The sequence below is a fragment of the Heliangelus exortis genome, chromosome 4 (genome assembly GCF_036169615.1).
Source record: "Heliangelus exortis chromosome 4, bHelExo1.hap1, whole genome shotgun sequence".
Lineage (NCBI taxonomy): Eukaryota > Metazoa > Chordata > Aves > Apodiformes > Trochilidae > Heliangelus > Heliangelus exortis.
The window spans coordinates 26,947,121-26,971,454 of NC_092425.1; the positions used below are offsets into that span (position 1 = coordinate 26,947,121).

At 42.2% G+C, this 24,334-nt stretch overlaps 1 protein-coding gene across 4 annotated transcripts in view; it reads left to right on the forward strand.

Annotated features, from left to right (window-relative positions):
• The first annotated feature begins 15,231 nt into the window (after positions 1-15,231).
• Positions 15,232-24,334, forward strand: part of LNX1 (ligand of numb-protein X 1) — an 83,013-nt gene continuing 73,910 nt past the window's right edge. For 2 of the 4 annotated variants that reach the window (XM_071743528.1, XM_071743531.1), the window contains exon 1: positions 15,232-15,427. The gene's annotated coding sequence lies outside the window, so the exon portion shown is untranslated. Of the gene's footprint in view, positions 15,428-22,734; positions 22,921-24,334 lie in introns of those variants that run through there. The other 2 variants (XM_071743532.1, XM_071743529.1) reach the window with 2 other exon arrangements.

Here is a 24,334-nt window from a genome sequence, read left to right on the forward strand (position 1 = left end):
ATTTTTTCTCAGAGCATTAGGGATACAAGTATCTTATTTGCTCAATTTTTCTTTACTGTTTTAACAGAAGTGTTTCTTATGCATTGCTTTACAGTGCTAGTTTTACAGGAGGTTATGTTCTCTCTCCCTCCCAGCTATGCAGTCACTTGAGCTGCTGGTATGGGAGCTTGTGGCTTTTCTATCTATCTACAATGCTGAAGTTGTGCAGATATAAGTTCTGCTGCAAAACCAGTCCCACAGTGTTTAGCACAAGTGTGCCATTTCCTCCTCTCAGGCCATTACAGGGCCATGGTCTTTCAGATGTTACAACTGCAATCATTTGAGGGTTTCAATAGGATGTATTTTATGTGTCCCTTGCAGGTGGCACTGCTGTAGCACAGGGAACTCAGTCTTTCCATTTCCCTTCACTTCTAATCCACGTGTGAGGGCCAGGTAAGGTTGCTCCTTGGCATAATCTTGAACATTAAGGAAGGAGCCTGAATAATGCATGTGCACACACAGTGCTCTGCAGAGGTGCCTGGTTAACATTAATGCTGCTGTCAGTAATGAGCTTTCTGGAAGGCTCAGCCATGCTCAGGGGCACTGCAGGGGCCATGCCTGGGGACATTCAGCCCTACAGCAAGCATGTGAGTGGAGTCAGCCTTGCTTTGTGTCCTGGTGGTTTTCTATGGAAACTGAGCAAAGTATCATTCACGGATGTGAATGTTTGGCCTGCTAGCGCACTTGGTTTGGCAACTGGGAAGGCACCCACACATGCTTGTTCCTTTCATAGGGTGCACCCAAGGAGTGCAAGCAGGTCCATCTACAATTACCTGAAAGGAGGTTGTAGCGAGGTGGAGCTGGTCTCTTTTCCCAGACGACTTTCAACAAGACAAGAGGACACAGTCTTAAGTTGTGCCAGGGGAGATTTAGGTTAGATATTAGAAAGAATTTCTTTACAGAGAGGGTGATCAGGCAATGGAATGGACTGCCCGGTGAGGTGGTAGATTCTCCGTCCCTGGAGACATTTAAAAAGAGACTGGATGTGGCACTCAGTGCCATGGTCTAGCAACCGCACCGGTGGGTCAAGAGTTGGACTTGATGACCTCTGAGGTCCCTTCCAACCCGGCTAATTCTATGATTCTATGAGTCTATGGTCATGGACTTAGATGAGGAACAGAAAACACAGCCTCTGCAGGGTAACTCCTGCAATCTCATGCAGCTGCTTAAATTTAGGCATCCAGTGCTAACTGAGCTGTCCCAGAATATCTGAGACATCCGCACAGAACTGGCAGCAGTGATGCTGGAACTACAGGAGGTCTGTGTCATGCTGGAGGCCAGGCAATCTTCAATGCTTGAGAGACTGAAAGAGCACAAGAAGCCCAGCAGCTGAGTGGCACACCTAACCTGGGAGGGGATGCTGAAAATATGATTCAGCCCTTGGCAAGCTGTTTTCTGTAGATGAACAGTTTCTTAATGGGAACACAGCTCAGTCTCAATCTGGCATTATTTCAATATTTTTGGTTCCTTTCTGCCTTCTGCTGTGGAAAGAAACAACTCGGCTATGTATTTACAAGAGCCATCAGGGATGAGGCAATGTTCAAGCCCACGTGACAGGACTCGTATATTACCTTAATGCCTCAGTAACAATACGAATGTTGCAAACAGAGGCTTCCTGCAACACACTGATTTGAAATAATAATAATAGGGATTTGTCTTGATGATCTGCAGAAGCACTGTGTTCCTTAGTTTAAAGGCTGTGGTCCTCCTTGGCCCCTTAGGGATAGCCATTGGGATTCTGCTGGTGAAGATGGATGGTCCTGTTTCTCCCTAGGTGACATTGAGAGCTGAGCCCTCTGAGCCTACACAGTCGATAGCCTCTTTCAGGCTGTTCCTTCTCTATGGATCAACACCACCTCTCACAGCCCCTCCTATTTTAGCTTTTCTCATCCCCTTCCCCCTTGATGTCTTCATAAATATGACAAATTATGCTGTGTTACACTCTTCTGCTACAATGGAAACATCTGTACATAGCCTCAACCCTCCTGAACAAATGTCACTTGGGGGAATGGCTCTTCATTTTATGAGAAAAATCTCAAGCCCTCAGAGAGCCCGGGGAGGGAGGGGATGCTGGTTTTGACACTAGTTCTGTGTTGTTTTGCAGGGATTTTGCAGAAGAATGTTGTGTCTGATTTTGTGGATTGTCAAAATGAAGCCAGATGGCAGTGGATTAAGTGTAATGCTGCTTTGTTGTTCTTGGGTTCACGACTGCATTTCCCCTTGAGCAAGGGAGCCCTCCCCGTGCAGCCCCGGCCTCCTGTGCCCCCAGCCTCCGACCACCCCTTCCCATGGGCTCCCAAAAATGCTGCCCTGGAGGCAGGGAGAGGGGAGCCTTTATTTTGGTGAGGACTGCTAATTGGAAACTGCTTACTTGACATTTTTCATGCCTGGATTATTACCCGGAGCCTGCTTGCTCTGCTCTCTGTCTGATGAAATACCTAGCTTGCAATTGTAGTAATCCATGTGCTTGCTGCAGTGAAGCTGCTGGGTGAGCAGCTGGGCTAGTGAAGCCTGGTTTCTTGTAGATTTGTGACTGGTAGCTGGATTTCCTGATGTTTAGAAAGGCGTGAGTTCATTTGAAGTGTTTCCCGTGAGGCATTCAAGTATTTCTAGCCTTTTGTTGCTTCTTCAGTGTCTAATAAAGGATGTATTTATGCCTCAACCTTCCTCTCCATGTGAATGCTTGGTGGGATCTCTTTCCTCTACCACTCTCCGTTTTTTTCTTTATACTTTGAGGCACATAATATCTTTGAGATTGTTATCTTTTGTCAGAGTTAGGGTACTGAAAACACATCTGAAGATACAGAGGGAGCCAGGCAAGAAGAGAGAGATGTGTGATTGCCTCAATTTTTTTTCTCCCCCAAACTGGGTTGAGGGTAAATTATTAATTAGGGAGAAGGTGAATATAAAGTTTTAATGCTGAGTATCTTCTAGTTTCTTAATTAAACACAGGCAAATTAATTTCCTCTTAAAAGGAATGTTCTTCCCTATGCCAACTCCTCCCTGCATGAACATTTTTCCAGGACAGAAAAGAGTTTGGGTTACAGAATGCTGTCCTGTCACTCACCCAGAACTTCACCAGACGTGCAGAAACTCTGCCCCGTTTACTCAACACTTACAGACCACTGCAGTTCCACTCAGCTTACCTAAAGACCAGCAAAAGATGCTGGACATTTCCCCTTTCAGATGGCATCCTCATTTCAACCATAAACTTAATACTTTCCATTTAATTTACTCCTCCGTGCTCTTTTAGTTTAAACCAGCAAATTTTATTTTGTAACAAATCTGCTTTATTTTCATGTGGAAAACCAAAGGTCTGCCTTGAGTTTGTTGTGAAGTCCTTGGGCCTGGAAAGAATTCTAACAAAAACCTGCTGCCTTGATGCAGTGTTACTGCTTTGTTGTGCTCTGTCCTTCTCTTCTCTAGGGTAAAGTCTCATCTGCTCATTTGGAAGTTGGCTGTACTTCACACCAGTTCAGAGCTTTTTAGCCTCCTTCAGCAAGTCACCATTGTCCTATCTTTATCAAAAGTCAGCCTTTCCAGCATGACTTTTATGTCATGCTCAAAGCCTTGTGCAGATCCCTGTACAGTCGAGTAGTTCTGGATTCCCTTGTGTGGAGCTGCTGTCCTGATCTCAGCTGCTTAGCTTGCAAATTATTTGATGTGCAGACTGTCTGCATGGTTTGCACAGCACGGTCTACCCTGACAGTGCTTAGCAAAAGAAACTGGGGGAGGAGAGGGGCTGCAATTAGGGTAATGTTTGCTTTTGTAATGTACATTGTTATAGTGTGGAATATAGATAGCCTTAAGCTAGTCACTGTCTCCAAAACATAACAAGACCTGACAATTTTATAGTCACCAGCTATTACCAAGATGATGAGAGAGACCGGAGTTTCCTAATCTTCAGTTCAGTGACTTTAGCGAGAAGTTTTTCCTGATTCTGAAGGAGACACCCTGGTGATGCAAAGGAAATTTTTCAAAGAATTTGCATCCTAGTTCTTGGCTTGTAACCTCTGCATTTCACCTTCTGCCTTGGTGGTCCAGTGGGGGCCCCAGCATCCATTCTGACTGTACTTTCATCTTCCTTGTACTGCACTGCACAGCCTGGAAGGTATAAATTAGACATATTCAAATATTCCACTAATATGCTGAGACTAGTTAAAGCAGAAAATTTACTAATATATTTTCTGTTAAGTAGAAGTAAGTTTGGATGTGTTTTTGTTTATTCTCAAAAGAATTTTTCATTTATATTGTGAGCTTCTCCCCCTCAAATTCTTCTCCTGTTTTTCTTTACTGTATCCTGTTGTAATATTCCCTTTGGAAGGCCTTTCAGAGAGTATTTTTTTACAGATTCTAAAAACTTCCTTCCTGGCATTTGCATTCACTCTTCAGATGTCAAAATCAAAGATAAAGGTCCATTGCTGGTGTTTTGGGAAGGGAGGGGTAGGCAAGGGAGTTCTCAGTCTCCACACACTCAGCAACTCAACACACTTCACGTGCAGTGTGAGGGACTTAGTGTGTACCAACAGTAGTTCACTGTTAGCCAGGACAACGAGGAGACATTGACATTCAAAGCAAGCATTTTGAAAATTGTCAGTATTTTCTGATCCATTTCCCCCCATACAAAGCAGACAGATCTCCCAAGCAACTTTGTGAACATGGTGCAAATCTGAATACGAATGGCAATTTTTGTCTTTGGGGCATGAATATAGACTTGTTCTGTCAGCAGCAGGGAGACGTGTCAGGGATGCTCTGAACAACTGCTCCAGCCTCAAGTCTTTGACTGAAAATAGCAACCCTGTGCATATACACTTAGCAAGTACCTCATATAGTGTAAGCTCTTAGCACTGGTTCCTGGCAAAGCAGCAAGAGGGAAGGTTGGTAACATCAAGCACAGGTACATCAGGATTGAGCCTGTGGAGCACTGTGTTCCTGCCATTATATCATATACAGAAATAGTTTGGTGGCTTTGCTTCAGCAGGGTGCTGAGATGCATCATACGAACAATAATATTTGGAGGCTTGGACCAGATGATCCTTGAGGTCCCTTCCAACCTGGCATTCTATGATTTGCTGTCCCAAGTTTTGAACACTTCATCAGATGAAGTCAATGGAGGCCTAAAACCACAACAACAAGTTTTTCTAACCAGTGTCCTCAACTGAGATAAAAACAGCAGAGCAGTGGTAGACATGCTTTTCAAAAGGTTCAGAAGGCCAGGCTTTCATTTTTACCTTTTAGGGAGTTAAAGGTGTTCAGTACAGATTAGTAGAGTATAATTAAAGATCAGCAGGCACTGAAAGCTGAATTTAAGGCTTTGCAATGTCAAATAAGTCTTATCTTCTCTAATTTGCTCAAGAGGTTGTTGTGATTTTTGCACTGAAAGAAATGCACTACAACACTTGGCTAATAATATGAGTTTTGTAAGTCAGCTAAATGGACATTCTTAACTTGTTTTAATCAATATCAATGGAGCTGTTACTTCTAAGGCATTTCATAGTGCAATAAATAAAATAAATGTTATCTCAATAAGCTCTTGCTTGAAATTTTACTTAAGGATTCACATTGTGGGCTGCAAACAATATAATAATAGTCTTTACACTAGAAACTGTTGAACTTTCATTCACTTTTTGTTGAATTTTATATGTAAATAGGCAACATACATATTTTACAATTATATGTCCAGTTTGTGAAAAAATGCAAGATTTGAATTTTCACAGTGTGGAAAACAAATATAGTTAAACAAACAGATTCTTAAGCATCAACTCTAAAGAGTCCTGCTTTGTTGTAGATTCATGAGTCCTGTGAGCTCAAAGGGTAAACTTTCCTTCTGTTTGGACATTTAAGAATCCTCTCATGCTCTGGGAATGGGAGCTTTGCATTTTAGTAAGACATCCTCGCAAGAGTTTTCTCCCAGTGAAAATGCTATCAATCTTTCATCTCTGCCTGATTACCTGCTTTCACCAAACTTGTTCATTTGCTGTTGAAAGCCCTTCTCATCTCTCAGAAGTGGTTGAAATTGTTCCTTGAATCCAAAAGTCACTGTGGGCTCCGGGAGATGGATAGAAAAGTATAGTTACATGAGCTGCTGGAAAATTAAAATAGGTTTTTAGTACTACAGAGCAAGGGGAGAAGCTCATGAAAGGCCATGGCTTGCACTACATGGGGGAAGGACAGCAAACCAGCTGTTTTTCTATCTATTGTTTTTAGCCCTTTGGTTTTCTAAATCACTTTGGAAAAAGTAGAACTTACTCATTTTAGCTTCAGGTTACAGCTCTATGCTAAACGCCTTTGCTTATCACCACAGCCCAGTTTGAAATGGGCATTGCTAAGGTTCTCTGTGTGTGTAACATGCTCTATGTTTCATTTGGCCTTATGCAAATATGGTTTTGATGTGATCTGTACTCAGTGCATAGCACTTGTCAATAGGAATTTAAGCAATTGGCATGAAAAAGGAGTTGTGCTTGGACTGGTGCTTAGCTTATTTAATAAAACAAAGAGGTTATTTGCAAGATGTGTGCTATCCCCTGTTTGCTAAGCTTGCTGGGTCAGCAACACTGTGCTTCAATCTCCAAATGAAAACACTGTCAGACAAAAGGGGCAGGAATGCTCAGCAAGTGGTGTATTAAAAACATCTCCCCTTCTTCAAAGGAAGTGGCCCCTTCCTATGTGCTCTGTCCCACCAGCTAATACCCATTGTGGGTTTTTGTGTGGATGTACTAGAACTTACACAGTGAGTGTGACCAAAGGAATGCTCCTGAAATATCTGATAGCATATAATTTTTCCAGTTGTAGCAATTTGCCTAAAAAAGAAGATACAACCTTTCCAGACAAGGAAAAAAGATCCCCTACATCTCTGAGACAAGAGCAGAGGCCTCGTAGCATCCTGACTGAGAGTTCCATCTTCACAAGTTCTATGGTATGCATGGAAGTAACATAAAACAGGCCCTGGCTTTCTTCAGCTGGATTGCACAGGGTTTAAACAGTTTAAGGGGCAATTCAGTGTTTGGTGTGGTCAGTGGGGACTGAGTGAAACTTGTTTCCCCACAGAGTTTCATCCTCTTACAAGTAGGCAGGTACCAGAGTGGTGGCCATGCACGTCTGAGGTGTCACTGGGCACCGGCGTGGCCCTGCCTGTTCCCAGCAAGGCTCTGCAGAGCTTTGTACTTTGTGCTGTGTGGAAAAAAGCAGCTGTGGGTGGGCAACAGTCTGACACATGCAGATATTAATGCATTTCTTCCTCCTGTGTAAAACACAGATGGGTCTCTTCAGAGAGTTTCTGTGACTGTCTCAGGCCAGAACTGAGCCCTGTGACCGAAAGGTGCTGCGAGTGCTGCAGCAGACTGAGAGCCCTTGGTAAGCTGTGCCTGTGAGACCTAAGCAGAGCACTTGTACTGATATTTAAAAATTGTGACTTTTATTGCAAAGCTACCTGTAAAAACAGGATGCTCCCATGCAGAAAGAAAGATGCTGAATGCCACTATTTGAATAGTGCTGCAGGTACAGTATGCCAGCCAGGCTGTGTCAGCACCCAGTGCGTCAGCACAATATCTCTGTTGGTTTTGGGCTGATGACATAGCATGGAGAAAAAGCTATGTACTGGCTTCTAATGTCTGAAGTACTAAATTATGTAGGGATTGAATAGGTGTGGCAGAGGACAAAAAATCTTGGCTTTTAGGAGCTACCACATCTGTATTTAAAGTAAAAACATGCAGAAAGGGGTTAAGAAAGTAAATGTGGTTCAAACTCGCCATGTTAGAAACAAATTAAATCAGCATGGTAGAGGATCCAAAGAGAGATGCATTTGGAAACACTTATATGCTGAATCTGGGACTCTGGGTAATAAATAAGAGGGACTGGAATTTCTCAATAATCAAGATAAATTCCACTTAATTAATTGTCTCATCAGGTTTCAGTGCTAGGGGGACCAGTATATTGGTGCCATATAAGCTGTTTAAGAAGGCTAAATGAGATAAAAGAACTTCTGTGAGAGGGATGACTTTGTGTATGACCCAGTGACACACATATATGCATAATTTAGAACTGAGAAGTGCAGAATTTTAAGAAACACAGTGCAATGTGCTGATTATCAAAGCCTGGGATCAAACAGGGGTGAGCAGGGGTGGTGTTGTAAGTCACTGAACTAAAAAATCTCAAGACGGGGTGAACTGCTACTGCCTGTGGGAAGAGGACTGTGGAGTTATGGGGACTTTATTTTGGAGACTTGCTGAATATTTATTTTAGCTACCTGTAAATCATCACTAGAGGAGTGTTACACACTGGATGATAGTTCTATGAAACAAAGTATGTCAAACCTGGTGTAGAAGAATTCTGCTTTCAGAGAGCCTGATAATAGATAAAATTTAATTTACTGACTAGACTGGAAATCAGGAGTTTTCTCAGGAAGAAGTAATCATGACCTGATTACATTCAATACAGGTGAGAACAGTCTCAAACAGCAGTTATTTATATTTGCTGTTTTGAAAAGGCCAGTTTTCCAAAGCCAGGGACAGCCCTTAATAAAATAACAGGGAAGAGAAAGGTATCAATGAAAACAAAAAGGTTTTAAAAAAGAGTTTGCTAACATTGTTAAGAGAACATGTGTGGCAAAACAGAAGTAGAAACGTGCTTACATATGTGTACACAAGTGTTGAAATAGACATGTATTTGTCTACACTTACATGTATATGGGGCTATGTATACGTCTGTAGATGTGTGTGAGCATGAATATACATTGTATTTACATATTTAAATAAAGTGCGTGACTATACATTGGAAAAAAAAAGGACTAGAAAAGGGGAGCTAGACATCTGTTGATATTTATATGTTATGAAGTATGGAAGTTGCTAGCAAAGCCTAAAACAAAATCTGCTCTTGGCAAGAAAATGGTGCTCTGAAGGAGTTTTTAATTTTCATAAGGAAAAAATATGTAGCCATAGTGTAGGCCCAGCAAGGCTTGAAAGTACTAAAGTTGTTAATAAGTAGTATGTAGGTGGTTGCAATGTTCCATAGATATTTCTTGTTTATGTTTGAAAAAAACCAAGATGATGTACATATTTAATGTGAAGATAACTTCTTTTCCAGCCTATCTGTAATTAAGAGAATGTTAGATAACATCTATTTCAGGAAGAGGTTTAGACCTTGTATAACCTGCAATTATTGCATCCTTAAAATTCAAAAAGATTGGCTGAGTAACTGTCTGGCCCACTGATATTAATTTTTAATAAATTTGGGGGTATTGGAGAAATCTGCCAAGTCTTGAAAGCATGCTTATTTTTTTGACATTGTCCTAACAGCACAAACAGGCTAATTATGATAAGGGCCTGACCTCACTTCCAGTAAAATAATAGACATAGTGACATAGGAATTCAAGTAATAAAGAATGGGAATATTTTTAATGGCAGCCAATGATGTTCTCATTGAACATGGGTCTCGTCAGGTAAGCTTGGCTGGCTTTTTTATGTAAGATTACCTGCCTGAATAATAAAGTAACTATATGGACATAATAGACCCTGAAAGGTATTCAGCTCAAGACCATAACATATTTTGATCAAAAATTAAGCATTTTAGATTCTGGTGTAAGCACAAGTCAAGTGACTAAGAACTGATGTATCAGAACAGTTTATACAGTACCATGCTAAAAATGGAATTTCTGGTGAGATTCCAATGCTGGTTGGAATTAGCCCACTTCTGGTAATGCTTACTCTTTGCTCTTGAAGGAAAAATACTGGCTCACTGATCATGCATAATGCTAGAGGAAAGGGAATCTGAATTGCCTAAAAAGTGGAGTTTAAACTGAAAAATGAGTTCTTTAATAGAGCCAAATGCAAAATTACAAACATGAAAACAGTGATCATGTAGCATATCCACAGAAATGGAGAGCACAGCTTAAGGAAAAAAACCAGACTTTGGAAAGACTTTGGAGATCTTAAGGGACAGCCTCAGAATGTAGACCTAACCCAACAGCAGAGCAAAATGTGTAGTGTGATCCTTGACTGTCCACACAGAAGGGAGTCAAGTCAGAGAAAGGGTCTGATTTTGTCTGTGTTTATAGAATGTATGCATATGGGGAGACTCATACAGAATAACATCAAGTACATCACATTCAGCACTTTAAAAAATTGTTTTAATATTAATTAATATTAGTTAATTAATTAATATTAAACATTTAAATATTTAAGTTGGAGGAAAATGAAGGAAATAGCCAAGCTCTTACCAAATGGGTAGGAAATATACCTGCTAGTTGGAGCACAATCTTTTTGGTCCACATGAAAAATACATTGGGATGTTAGTGCAAGAGTAACACAGGTTATGGTGCAGATACCATCTTGGAAAGAGCTCTTTCAGCCACCTAGGAAATGCATAGCATAGGCTGATGATAACCTGAAGCAATGTCATCAAATTAGCAATAAATTATCCATGTGTTTTTACAAGTATGAATGATTAATTCCCAGAACAAACCATGAAAGAGACCAGTGAGCTTCCTCCCTCTTCTTTCTTCAAACCAGGACAGGAGGCTTTCCTAGAAAGACTCCTGACGGGGCCAAACCCAAGGCAGCAGGGTCCGTACAGTGCACAGAGCAGGGGATGTGGTAGCCTGTGACACGCAGGAAGTCAGGTAAGATGACCTCCTCCTCTCTTCTGATTTTGAACTCTGTGAACTGCTCCCAAGCTATAAACCTGGCAGTGATGGTTAATTCAAGGGTGGGCTGCTCACACTAATTATGTGGACGTGCTTTTAGTACAGGTATTTTGTTCCAGCTTAAATCCTTTCACTGTGTATAACAAAGTATGGGAGAATTAGTGAGATGCTGTTTATGCCACAGATTTTCTTGGTAACTCCTGAGCAAGGCATTTAATTCCTGTTCCTCAGTTTGCCCACTTCTAGAAAGTCAATTCATCTTTCTTTGGTCCCTCCCTCAGTGCTGGAGAGACCTTTAGGGGGGAGGTGCTGGGCAAATACATTTTTCCATAAAGGCACAGGCAATCTGGAAACTGGGGTAGGGCACAGGGTTGATGTTTCTAATGGATCTGAGAGCTTCCATCACCGAGAAGGTATTTTTGTTACCTTGGTCAGCAATCCACCCGAACTGTGAACCTTGACGTGATAAATATTATTGCCCTGGGATTGGTTATGTAACAAGCTTGCTTTGCAATTTAACTAATGAATGTGCTGAGAGCCCAGATTAATCTTTTCGCTTCAACAATTTCTCCCAAGGGAAAACATATAGAGCCTGCCTATCTGTAATACTATCGTCTCCCAACAGCCAGAGTGATTTGGCCACTTGAATGTTTGTTTTGCTTATGTACGTGTAGCTCATGTGCTCCCAGATTTTTTTTGTTTTGTTTTTGGAGGAGGTGGAAGGACCCCAAGCTTCTCTTGACATTGTACAGCTGGATCTGCAGGTCTCTCCCAGCAGGAGCCCTTCCTGATGGATGCCACGTGACCTCTTTGGCAGGATGATTTAACTTGCTGGTATGGCATAAGTAGCTTGGTTTCGTTGTTTTGGATTTTTTTTTCCCAGTAGGGCTATATTTAATTCTGTGCTCTCTCAGGCCATGAAAGCTGTCCATTTCAAAAAATAGTAGTTTGTAAGTCTGGTACTATTATTGGTTCATTAATTGAGGACAAGGGATTATTTTAAACACTGTGGTTTTAATTTCTTCATTATGCTCGTGTTCTCTTTCTTGGGAGTCTTCTAGAAAATTTGAAGGTACAGGACACAAAAGATACAGTCAATTTTTATGACAAATGAAATATGACTTTCCAGAGTAAGATACACTGCCTAAGATCCTCACCATCTGTGGATTGCACCAAGTAGGTCAACTTTGGAAGTCAACATCCCATTTAAGCTGTCACACCGTAGAGAATTGCTCATTTAACATTGGTGATAAATGACTGCAGGGTCCATAGTCTAATTTCCAAGCAGGCTGTCAATGGCTCTCAGTAGTCCCATGAGAGTCCACAGTATAAGTGCTCTGCAATCTTTCCTTTTATGTTCTGAGATCCAACTCAGATTGCTTACTTTCCACACAGAGGAAACAAGGAGAGAGAAGTGACATGAAAGCACCAGCCTTCATTTTGTAGTATTTTCTAAAACTGATTTTTCTCCCCTGGAGTTTGTTCCTATTCTCTGATATGCCTCTAGAAGGCAAGGTATATATTTGGTGCAACCCCACGTGAGAACATTGAATCATATGCCCATGTGAGATGTGGATGTGGTCTGCTGTTAATGGGGAGTGGTGACAGTTTCATCTCAGGACCCCATTCCCTACTGGATGGGCTGATCCCACTGCCCTGAGCCTTGGCCCATGGTGCTTCTTCCCTGGCTCCCGTTTGTCACTGCTTTTCCATCCAGGCAGAATGCCAGCCATGGCCACCTCCTGGTCCCCATCCTACTGTCCATCCATGGTGGGCAGGGATAAGGGTATATTTTGTTGTTACACGGATGTCACTGAAATACTCAACAGCACTGGAAATTCCTTGTGTGCTTGAAAAAGACCACACAGCTGAGCCCTGTGCCAGATCTGTGCAGGCAGGAATGTGACATGTGCCAGAAACTGGTCTTCTATTTCCTTTATTGCAAGCTGTCTGCTGCCTGGCCCGGACCAGGGCTTGGAAAAGAGGGGTCAGTGACAGGCAAAGAGCTGACCTGCTCCCTGCCCTTGCTACAGCTTCAGAGGAGCCTCCACGGGCAGTATGTTTGCAGGATATGGTGATCTTTTCAGTCCAACACATTACAATATTATCACCTAACATTTGATTATTATAATTTTCTGTAATTTAACTTGACTAATCTTTTAACTTAACTGGCACAGCATCTACTGCCAGTGGTTTCAATATAGACTGAAATGATTTAGTTGAAGTAAATAAATAAGTCTAATATAAAAAGATTTCTTTTGTCCTCCTGGAAATAATTTCAGCAGCAGTGAAGTATGGGGTATCTGCAACTGGAAAGTCCTTATGCCCTTATTTGCATTGGCTGAGATAAACAGTATACATTTGTTTGAAAATCAGACCTCAATATGTAATATTTTTCATCTCCGGTATATGAATCTAAGCCAGGAAATTAAAAGTTCATCAAGCAGGTGTTGTTGCACCAGCCAGATCTATGAGGTGCTGCCATCATTTCAATGCAAAGTAATGAGTAGGAAAATACTTTCACTTTTTTATGCTGTTGATGAGGAAACTCTGCCAGAGCCTTTATCCAGCTGCAGGCAAAGGAGAGTACTTGTGAATAATGCAGCTCTAGTTCAGAAGACATCCTTCTGTGTTCTCCCTGAGCAGATGAAAGACAGGTTCAGGATAGGATCTTCCACCAACAAGTACAGCTCACCAGCTCTTCGGTTCAGAGCCAGCAAATAACTTCCCTTCTGGGGAAATAATGTGCCTGATATGCGTAAGGAAGCATAATTTTCAAATTCCAGGGTGAAGAATTTGGGCAGGAATGAGTGCCCAAGAGGGCTATTTAGGAGAGCAGGAGTGTGGAGAGCCTTTCTTCTGAGCAGAGACTTGAAGAGTTTGAGTGGGAAGAAAAATAGGAAAACATGTCATGAGATGGGAAAGGCTATTTAAGCAATCCAGAAATGTTGGCGGGAGAACAAATGAGTTTGAACAGACCCGTAGTCTGGAAACTTAGAAAAGCCTCCCAGCAGTGGGAGGGGGTGAAAACTTGGCTAGTTTATAAAATGAAAATTGTCTGTAACTGAGAGTGTGTGATGTGGTCACCTGTGACAGCAGGGCTTGGGACTTTCTGTTCTAGGGCAATCAGCCTGGGAGAGACCTCCCTGGTGAGGAAGGATTTAAACACACTCTTTGCTCTGTGAGGATGTATTTGCTAATGTTTCAGCTTCTGTAGCTTAAGCACGTTTTTAAAAGTGCACTGCATATGCATAGCTCAGTTTTGCAGGCAGCTGTCATGTGAGTCTTGCATATCAGGCCTTGTCTTGGCTGCAGACATCTGGTCCCATGCGGGCTGTGTCTCTCCATGTTTCAGCTATTACAGGGGAAGAGAAGCAGCACTCCAGCCCTGCACAGTGCCACAGTTCTAGCACGGCACCATTAGCACACACCTGGGTGCTGGGTGACCAACAGGCTGCCTTGGCCAGGACCCGTCTCAGCTCTCCTGGAGCAACTGGGAGCAGAGGTGCCATGCCCTCAGGGCAGGAGAGGCAAACATAGCAAACAAGCACCCATCAGGCTCAGTGTGACTGTCACACTTGCTGGTACAACTTGACAGGTCCCTTGATGATTTCTTAAAATAAATATTTAACAAGAGATTTTGTAATCACAAGTAGCAAGTATGCTTTAAAAATGTTTGAAGGGAAACAAACTTGTGTAAGAATGAATTGGAGGCCAAGACCTGTTATCCATAGATGTTTATATCAGAAGCTGGGAATTTTCTTCCGCCTGTTGTCAGCATATACTGCCCTTGCTTGCTTTCAGTCCATCTCCAAAGCTGCCTTGCTTCCTGAATAACACTTCCTTCCTCAGGAGCAAATACTTGTGATGGCTGAAATTGCATTTATTAGTGATTCATATGGTTGGAAGATCAGGGTTTCTTTTCCTCTGCTGAATATATTTTTTTCAGCAGAAGACCTTTTATTTGCTTCTGCTGCCTTCATCATTAACAGTCACATTCAGCTGCTGCATTACAGTTCAGCAATACAGTATCTGCAGTACAATATCTTACTCCTTTCTTGGGTACTTTTTTCAACCGAAAATTATTGGATAAGTGGTTTTAAAATAGTATGTGTGTTTCAATGTTCAAAAAATTATCAGCACTTGAATTTTCAGCCACTTTATTCTGGAGCTTACATGGTTCAAGTCTTCATCACAAACTTCAAGCATGCAGGAAGAAGATGAGTATCTAGCATCCAAGGTATTGACTCAAGGTTAGAGCTTGCAGGCCTCATCTTCCTTTTCCATAGAGAAAGCCAACATCAATCTCCTGCCTTGAAACAATTTTTAAGCTGGTCCACTGGACTTTATTAAACTTGAACCGTGCTGATTGCAAGCCTGAAAGAAGAAATGCAAGGAAGAACCAGACTGAAAATGGACTTTGGTTTATGCCAGGAAGCAAAGCAAAAGCTTCAAATTACACTGTTGCCTGAGAAGCCTGCACATGCTTATCTGCCTGCAGGAGAAATGACCGGGAGGGTGTGGTTTTCTAAACCTTAAATTGTTCAGGTTTATGCAATTCAGCTTTTCCTTGTACCTCATGCCATAGGCTTCCCCGCCTGACCCTGCTGCCGGCTGCTCGCTGCCTGCACAGGCGGGGCTGAGCACTGAGCACGATGCCCCTGCCCGCCAGCGCCTGCCCAAACCCAGGGATCTTATATCTGCAGGACCCCACCAGCAGTGGACCAGAAACAGAGTAACGCCAGACACGTGAGTTTAAAGACCTGTATTGTTTTTTTGTGCTGTTCCAACTTCTACCCTTCAGTCGGGTGCCAGTTGTTCCCGAGGAGCAAAGGTGGAAGGAAACGCTCCAGCAAACAAACCATCCTCAGGCTGTGGCATGAGGGAGCAGGTCTGACCCTCAGCCTGCACACTTGGGACTGCCACACAGCAAGGCAGTGACAAATATTTATTGTGTCTGTCATTACTGATTCAATCTCCCCATAAGCTAATGCAGGGATTATTTTCCTAATCCCAGAGAGAAGACCATATATATAATGTACCTGTAGGTTGTTGTGTTTCTTAGTGGATGGTGTAAAAATACTACCTGCATCCATGCTGCATGCTGTTATGCAAGGGTGCCATGCTTAGTTCATTATCTTTTGTGCAAGCTAAATGTGTTTAGTTTTATGTCTTCCTTTTGCAAAGATCTATTTATTCAGTAAAGTGTGTTAAAATCCAACTGATTATCTGCAAAGAGGTGCCATTTGTTCTGCAGCTGCTTTACCCCATCGTTTTATTAATCCTCTGGAAACCCATTTCTTCCCCTCCCCCAGGTTAAAACCCGCAAAGTCTCGCTCTGGCTGTAGGAGGTAAATCAAGGCTACATCGCTCTTGCTGTATCTTGCAGCTTGATTTTAAGCATATAACTGCAGCTGAGATGAGGAGAGGAAGAGAATATGCTTTAGTTTTTTGTCGTTAGTTCATGTTTTCCTCTCCTTACTTAAACATGCCAGCATGGAACTCAGGACTGCAGTCCTGGACAGCCCTGCAGACTGGAGCATACACTTACAGTACTGGGTAGAGTAGAGGTCTGAGTACATAAATCAGCAGGGCCCATTCAAATGTTGAAAGCCAAGCACATTTTGGGGTGCTTATCATGAAAAGGGATGGCTTGCTTCCATCAAGATCTCTGGTGCTTTGACATCTACCAAGGAGTACAAACAAACAAGAAACAACCAACAAACAAAAACAATAGGAAAGGTGTGCACATTAAAATTGTTGTTCATGCTTTCCCCAGGTGCTTGATGGTTAGGAAAGACAAGAATACGTTTCAGCATTACACATGGGAGTTGTTTTCCCAGTCTCCTGTAGAAACAGACCTAGCTCTTCATCCCACTCTCTAGAGCACTTTTCTTTCCCTCATTCATGTTCATGCAGAACAATATAAAGGCAGCTCCACTGCTTTATTGATACTGTCTATTATCGGCTGTTAGGAAAGCAGAAATGCTGATGGTAAATAAAAGCCAGGATTCTCTGTCTGGCATTTGGAAAGCTGTTGCCTTGCCAGGAGTTTTATCCTCAGTACTCCCATATACTTGCCTGAGACTAAAAATTCCTCTGAAAGGAATACTCCTAAGGAGCTAATCCGTTACTGATTTTCCTATTTTATCCTCTTCTGCTTCAAACCTCAGAGCCCATGTAAAGTTTCCAAAAATATAAATTGAATCAATCTGGGGGAGCTTGTCTCTTCGTTATCTTTTGCTTGCTACCTGGAAATGCTCTTTCCCCTGCTGCTAATTTCTATTACTTGCTTCTGGTCTTGTAGAAGTGTCCTTTTCTCACATGAGTTCTGCTTTTTGGAAGCCTGTTCCAAGCCCACGTATTTGGACACTAATTGCACCAGGGCTTCATTGCAGCACAGAGTTGGAAGCAGGAATGTTCCTGGCTCTGGATCGTGATTGTCTATCAGAAGGGAAAATTGAATTGTCCTTTGGAAGAAATTGGAAGGCACTGGTGTACTTCTCCAGCATAGCTTTTTCTTTGCAAAACACAAATAAATCTTCCACACAGGATGAAGTGATAGATCAGCTTCATTTCACTGCAAACCAGGAAATCAATTTTTTCCGACAGGAATGTAAATTAGTAAAGGCTTCCCAATGCAAAGAGTTTCCTCCAGGCTGGCTGCTGCAGGGAAGCTGCCCAGTGTTTTTTGAGCTGTCGGTCTTGTCTGCACGGAACCCTGCAGCTTGTTTTGGGGACTCTATGGCCAGGGGACTTTTGGGGAGCGAATGAGGCCCCGCTGTATTTAAAATAGCCAGGCACTGCTATCATGCAAGGATGCATGACACCACCTGGCACTTGTTTGCAGTGCAAGTCCAGTTCTTCCACTTAAATTTTTGGTCCTAGAAACTGGGATACACAAAGATGCAGTTCAATTTCCCGAGACTTTTCCCAAAGGTTCAAGCTGAATCGGTAGAAAAGATTCATTGCCTGAATCATGTGATTCAAGGTAACTCAACACAAGCAGAGAATTTCATGTTTGACAGATATTCAGGGAACAGTTCATAGGCAGATTCTGTCAGGTACAGCTGCCTCTGACTGCATGCTGTGCCTTCCCTCTGAATAAACATCAATTACAATTATCAATTTTACAAGGAAATCAAGGAGCTAAGTGCCCTGAAAACCTTCTACCTGTCTAGAGGCTTCTGGCAACCATTTCCTTGCTCTTCCAGTTTTACTTTAACATACCTGCAACATTCTTACTAAAACAAAGAGCCTGAATAAAACAATTGTTTCCATATGCCAGTAATTTCTTACTAAGGGATGACAGCTACTTCTCTGTTTGGGCTGATGCATCTTTTCAGAGAATCACTACTCTGAAAGCAGGTGAATCTTGATGTGAATTTTAGTCTACTTCTTCCTCCTGGTCTTTTCCTTGCCATGCTTACAGTTATATGGTATAGAGATCGTTGAGGTGTTGATGCTAAAAAATATGGGTGATGTTATTCTATTTGATGTTCTCCTTCAAAGCTGATTTCTGTTGGTAGCTGTTTGTACTATACATTTAACAGTACCAGTTCACACAAGATTTTTCAAGTAGAACTCAGTGCTGGAAAGTACCTTGTACCATAGCTTTGGATTTAATAGCTTCAGCCTGAGGAGTCATCTAATCATACCACTGCTATTTAAAAGAATATCGCAATTTAGATCCAGTCAAGAGAGTCTGAGGCACTGACATAACTATTATTTGGAGGAGGATTTTCTAATGATTAAAAATCCCTTTGCCTTGGATGGAGCAGATCACATCTGAATGTGTGGAAGGCTGCAGGAAGCGGGACAGTTTGAGCAGGTAATTCCTAATTGGTTTCTCATCACAGGATTAAGCAGCACCCAACTGGTCTCCACACCCACAGAACAGGTTCTGGAAGCAGGTGTTAATTCAGCCACAGACTTAACTATCTTTCCCAGGCTGGTGTCACTCGTGTGTCCTGGCTGACAAAACCTTAGTAAGCCTCTTTGTTTTAAGGAGAATGTTACAAGGCCACCAGCAGCACATGCATGTTAGTGAGCAATGGACTTTATCCAGGAGTTCCCACAAAGCCCCAATTAAAGCAGTGATGAATCAAGCCCAGTGAGTAGTATCATACCCAGGGATGCTGTTTCCCAGCACTGAGCAGACAAGGGCAGAACCAGGCTCTAGAGGATGTGTTTTGGTAGCTGAGTGCCCAGTCACTGTAATAAAGAAAATTTATTTGCTGAGGCATTTGTTGAATGGGGATCTTAATCATCATCATGGAATGGAAACTATTGCACAGCCTTAGCTAGAGAGCTGCTTCCACTCCTCCTCAAGCACTTCATGTTTCACCAGTCCTTTCCATTTGTGAGATGTTTATAAGCTCTACTGCACAGCTCTCTCCCAAATGAGCCATAGGGACTATCAGCAGACAGAAACGGGCACTGTTGGCACCACTTTGTTGTGGAGATAACTGAGTGAAAGGCTTTCTGATGTTTGTTAAAGACCCAAAAAGTAACCAGTGTTAGGACCAGAAAACCTGATGGTCAGACCAGAGTAATTGGGCTGATGGATCAGCCTCTTCAGTGTGCAGTACATATCCCTCTTTCGAACAGTGCATTTTTCTTAAATGTGGAACTCGGTACTCAGCATTGCAAAATTACCTCTAAGATCATCCAAACTTCTCCTCTCACTCAGAAAATTTTGTTCCCAGCTGCATTGGTGAAAACTACTTGCTGACTACCCTGCCTGGGCTTGTGCCCTCTTTTTCCAGGTTTCTGAGTGGGACAGGACCTCAGTATCTCTCACCTTGGACTGGGTGGCAGTGAATGCTTTTGAATTGTGTTATTCTAAGGAACAGAATTTCACTCCTTCATGTAGTTCTTGAATAGAGACTGTTTTTTCTGGTTAGAATTTGTTTATTCAGGCTTTTTTTTTTCTTTTTTTTTTTTTTTGTGGATTCAAGTGGCAAGAGACGTAAATAGTAAGATACATACAGATGTAAGCTATAGATGTTTACAGATCTGTAACTTAAATTATAGATTATATAAACAATATTTAATAATAATAATTATTATTATATAAAAATTTTAGTGCTGGAGTTAGGTGCAACATAAGTAGAATTAAGATACAGACTTCTAAGTCCTTGCTGCATTTTATTTGCTTAATTTTGGTATTGAGTGCAATGGACCAGAGCGTTTACCTAAAGCATTTGGTTTTGTTGCTTAGAGGAATCACACCGGGGAACAAGCTGCTGCAAGTTGCTGCTGTCCCCCCACGGGTGCATGTTTGTAAAGCAGAGGATGCAGTCCTAGAAGTCAAGTTTGTGAGGGCTTTCCCTCAGGTTAAGTCTGAGAGCATCTCTGTGGCCACAGGGCTGCACAAGGACTCCCGTGGCAGCTGGGCATCAGCATCACAGGAGCCCAGCCCTGCCGTGTTGGAGCAGCCAGATCCCCCTTCCCCCACTGTCACCTAACCCTGCTGCAGGCTGCTCCTAAAAAAGGTCCCCACAGGGTGTTGTGAGAACTCATTAAGTAGTTTGTCAAGCATTAAGAGACTCCTGGATCAGAGGAGCAGTTGTAAAGGCACAGTGTAATTAAAGCACAAGCTTACTTCATCAGGTGTTATTGGCAGGGTTCTCCATCACATGTTCTGCACTTTGTAGCTATTAAATTGTTATTTCATCCACACGTGTGAGCAGATGCTGAGTGGTGTTCGGGCAGCAGGCACCGTGGCCGTGGGAGGCAGGGTGAGATGTAAGCCTCAATATCCCCCGGGGCTGAAGTCCTCTGCCACACTTTCTACCTCTGTTTAATCCCTCTTCAGCAGCTCCTCCTGTCCCTGATGCTGGGGGGGAGTAGAGAAGTAGCATCACCCACTTGCCCTGCCTACCCCCTTGGGACCCTGGGACAGGATTGCAAAGAGAGATTAAGACTGACTGTAAGGCTGTATTAAGATTTTTGCATTTCTTTGCTTTTATCTTTGCTTACTGCATTATTATTTTCAAGTTAAGTAGGACAGGCCTGCACAGAGAACACGTGGCCAGCATGTTGGGTTGCTCGTGTGGATGCTGCAGCTCTTGCTGCTGTTTTGTGTAGCTTTGTGACTGTCTGTGCAGAGCAAACACCTAACATGGGATGTACAGGTGTTCTTGAGATGTGTTTGTGGTGGTTGATCCACTCCCACATTATGAAGATGAGAGTGAGTTGGGCAGGTAGTTCTTAATCCTTACCAATATAAATATCATACTGCAAAACCACAGTGGAGTTTGCACCACAAAGGAGATAAAAGCTTCTTTCAAGAGTTTTGAGAGCATGAGGGTGGGGAGTTTTTTTCTGGGAAATGTTTCTGGTCCCACAAATGGGGAAATCAATGTGATTATTTATTTGCTGTAAGACACTGTTTGTAGACACTTCAAAGTGTGGGAAGCAAAGCATTTTAATCAGGACGAACAATTTGAAACTGAATGGGCAACCATGGCAACCAGGATGCCACCACCCAGCCCTGCCTTCCATCTATGCCAAGCATGATCATACACTTTTCCCTGCTCCCCAGTAACCCCCAGCCCTCTAACCCTTGCATACTGGCAGCAGCTTGAAGTTACACTGAGGGGTGAATGAGGGTCATGGGGAGGTTTGCTGTGTTCTTTCATCTAGACCAGCTTGGAGAGTAGCTGAAAGATCCAAGGAAAGGGGTATTTTTCTCTTCTCAAAGAGACTGGGCGTATTTGTCCTTTGGAATGCAGTAAAAAGGTGCATCCACTAATTAGGAAAATAGAAAGCAAGGGGCATGCCTAGGGAGAAACCTTTTCATGCAGGTAGGTTCCTCTCTTGACTTTATGGGGCCTGCTCAGTGCCTGTGCTGCTTTGCCTAGTAGGTCAAGGAAGCTGTAAGTGGGGAAGGAACAAGTGTTTTGGGTTATATGTCAGGGTTCAGAGGGCAGAAGAATTAGAGAACAATATTTTCCTGTCTCTTTGTTTAATATGTTGTAGCTCCAGCATTACTTTTTCTTGGGGGCTGGCTATGCACAGTTTTATTTTCTTACCAGTCTATGCTAATATCCAATACGATTTGGGTTCACTCTGCATCCTTTCTTTCAGTAGGAACAGCATTTTTTTTTTCTCTCTCCTTACCCAGCCACCTATTTGCATGTTGATTGTGATAACATGTAGAGGCTTCTGCTGTTCTGTCAGATTGGGATGAAATTGAAAAATCAATCCAAAAGGTGCTGGGGAGTAAAAGAGTTGGGGGTAAACAAAGAAACTCGGAGAGAGAGAAAAATTGCAGAACTGCCTTGTTACTTTAGGGAGCCAGGGTAGAAGCAGCGTCATGGATTTCATATCAGGAACCAGGCTTGTGCTGAAGGTATAAATAATTTTATTTATTTTAAAACAAATGTAGTGTATTCCAAGTTTTTTATCTTGCTCTCTAGCAGCAAGGTTTTTGTGTAACTTCACACTATTTCTGGGTCTGTATGTGTCTGGGGGCTAGGCTGTCTGGATTGAGGACCCTGTAGCTCAAGAGCTGTCTGCAGGTTCATGTTTCCTTCCTCTGAAACTCAAGTGGAAGGTGGGCAGATTCATCCCCCACATCAGAGACACAGCAGACACACACCTGGAGCAGACACCAGAAATTCACTCCCTCATACAGTTTCCATGGACCTTTGTACCTATTCCCAGATACCAGCACCATGAAAGGCAGCTGGATCATGCAGTTATCCAGCCACACAAATACAGGTTTTGTCATTTGGTCGAATGGCTAAAAGCATTCTTTCACTGGGAATTTGTGAGGCTGCCAGCCTAGCCAAAGGCAGCCAGAGCAATCAGCCAAATCAGAGCAGGAGCCCACCTTTTCTTACATAACTAGCAAGGCAATTTGATAATTTAGAATGTGAAATGCCAATGGCATTTATTATGGTAATTAGGATGAGCACATGTTTAGGAAGCACTTTAGGAGTCAATCATAGTTGCTCACATAGCCTGGCTTTGGCCACATGATTGACTTCCTTTGAGCAGGCAGCCCGTGTGCCTTTGAGGAGCAGTTACCCACAGCCTGCCCAGTTTGCCACCAGTCGCCTTTGTGCTTGGAGCCTGGACTTGCAGTTCTGGCATAAGCTGTTGATACAAGTCTGGCTTACTGAACTCTGAAAAAAGCAAGGAACAGGAATAATTACCTTAACCAACATAATACCTGACAACTAGGGGCATGCCAACAACAAGCCTTCTCAGAAATCCTACCTTCTGCTAAGGTGAGTTCATTCATAGGACATGTTCCTTGTAGTGCGGGCAGGTTAACCTGAGGATATGTATTCTTGTATTCCAATCTTCTTTTCACTCAAATCTGGCCCAGCTGCTCCTAATATTCTCAAATTACTTTTGAGCTGGTTTTTTTTTTTTCATTTGAACATGCTGAGTAAAGTTTTGTATCCATGACAAAGTCAGAGCAATTCAGGTTTGTACGGGCGTGTGAGAGGGGACAGACAGAAAAGCAGAATATGTTTCCATACATTCCTAACAGACATTTCAGATACATAATTCCACAACAAAAAACTTTTCCAACATTGGTTTATTCTGTAAATTCCAACATAAGCCGCAGAGAAAACTGTTTTTTTCAAACAATCTGGTTCTGTTTTTTGAAGTTACTGTGCATGCAGGCACAGTATGAGGTTTCTGTTTGGTTTCACAGCTTGAGCTACAACTTAAAAAGTCAGGGTTATTCACCTACTGTATAGTACTGCTATTTTTTTTTATTCAGTTGGAAATGTCTTTCATCACTAAACGCTTTCCAAAATGCTTTGATTGTTATAAGCTCTGAGATGGACTTTTTCACTAATGATAGCTTTGAAAAACCAACTGTCTTAAATCTGGGGCCAGGCAGAGGAGAGGTTTTGGAGCTCCTGTTTGTTGTCTCAGAGACATTTTGTATTGATGTGCTGAACTCTTGAATACTATTCTTTCCTGTAAGAGCCAGCACTAACAGTCTTTCTTATAGTCTCAAAAGTCAAGCTGAATTGTTCACAGCTAAATCAAGATCTCCAGGATTCCCAACTCTTCAGCTACCAACTTTTTATCTGGAGGTATGCATCTCACCTCTTCCCAAAACAAATCTTTATTGGAGATGGTCTGCTACTGATAACACCTCAGGCAGAAAGAAAATGATGTTACTTTTCAATAGGTAAAACAGTTATAGAAAGATAAGGTTTCAGAATACGTATTGTTTTATAACTTTCTTTGAACAAAGTTTCATATCTAGGCAGACTGCCTCAGCTCTTTGGACTTAAGTGCAGTTAAGCCAAGGCTGGTGCAAGTTATTAGTTGGTATATTTTTAGCCAGGTCTTTAGAAAGAGAATCACTATTTTTTTGGATGGAAAATGCTGTATGATAGGCATCACTAGAGAATGGGTCACTCTCTAATGTTTTCCACAACTGTTGTCTAGTATTGTGAAACAAACAGCCTGCCCAATGGTCTCCAAAATAAGTGCTACCTTGAACAGTAAAGTCAGCATAATCTATAAAAAACAAAATCAGTCGGAGAGGTTACTTAGCAGTACAAAAGATGATAGCAAGAAAGCTTGGAGGCCTGCTGCCCAGGAAAAAAACCAAATTGATGAAAAACGCTTAATTAAAACACTATTAAAATTTCTTTAACAAATGGCGTATAG